Genomic DNA, 742 nt, shown 5'->3' on the forward strand with positions numbered 1-742 from the left:
GGTTCTATTCTTGAAAAGAAACGTATACGAAAATCTAGGGAAATGCTACAGTATACGTTACGTATACTATAGTATTTCCCTAGACTTTCGTATACGTTTCTTTTCAAGAATAGAGCCCCTGGGCTGTGTTCCACTTAACGCTCATAACGCTCGTGGAATCATTTCATCCTTGTCATTTATCAAATGTTAAACAAGGACAAACGATGCTCGCGAGCATTGCGAATGTTAAGTGGAACGCAGCCCTGGTTTGAGCAGCTCGTGAAAATTTACCTAAAATGAAAGAATCTGGCAAAAAAACGCGGCGTTTTAAAGCCTTATGACTCCGGCACACCAGCGCGATGTTCGTCGCGCGCGACACGCGATATCCTATGAGAGTATACCTTTAGAATGAGAACATCGGTAAAGCTGTACACTCATTGGATATCGCGTGTCGCGTGCGACGAACATCGCGCTGGTGTGCCGGAGGCATTAGGGCGACTGTTACCAACGCCGATTAACTTAATCGACGATTAACTTAATATATAATGTAGTCAACAGCAAGATTGTATATCGTTCTTAACCTTATCTCTTCGTGATATACTTCTCTCTCTGCGTTCCTATACTTAATTGTGATAAAAGTAATGAAAATCTTTATAATGGTAATTCTGCTGATTGAGTAAGGGTGCCGTCAAGGCCCGTCTACAATACACGGAGTAAGAAGTAAGAGTAAGAAATTGACCAATCACAGTCGATTATTCTTCTC

Source organism: Trachymyrmex cornetzi, unplaced genomic scaffold, assembly GCF_001594075.2.
Source record: "Trachymyrmex cornetzi isolate Tcor2-1 unplaced genomic scaffold, Tcor1.1 scaffold321, whole genome shotgun sequence".
In the NCBI taxonomy this organism is placed as follows: domain Eukaryota; kingdom Metazoa; phylum Arthropoda; class Insecta; order Hymenoptera; family Formicidae; genus Trachymyrmex; species Trachymyrmex cornetzi.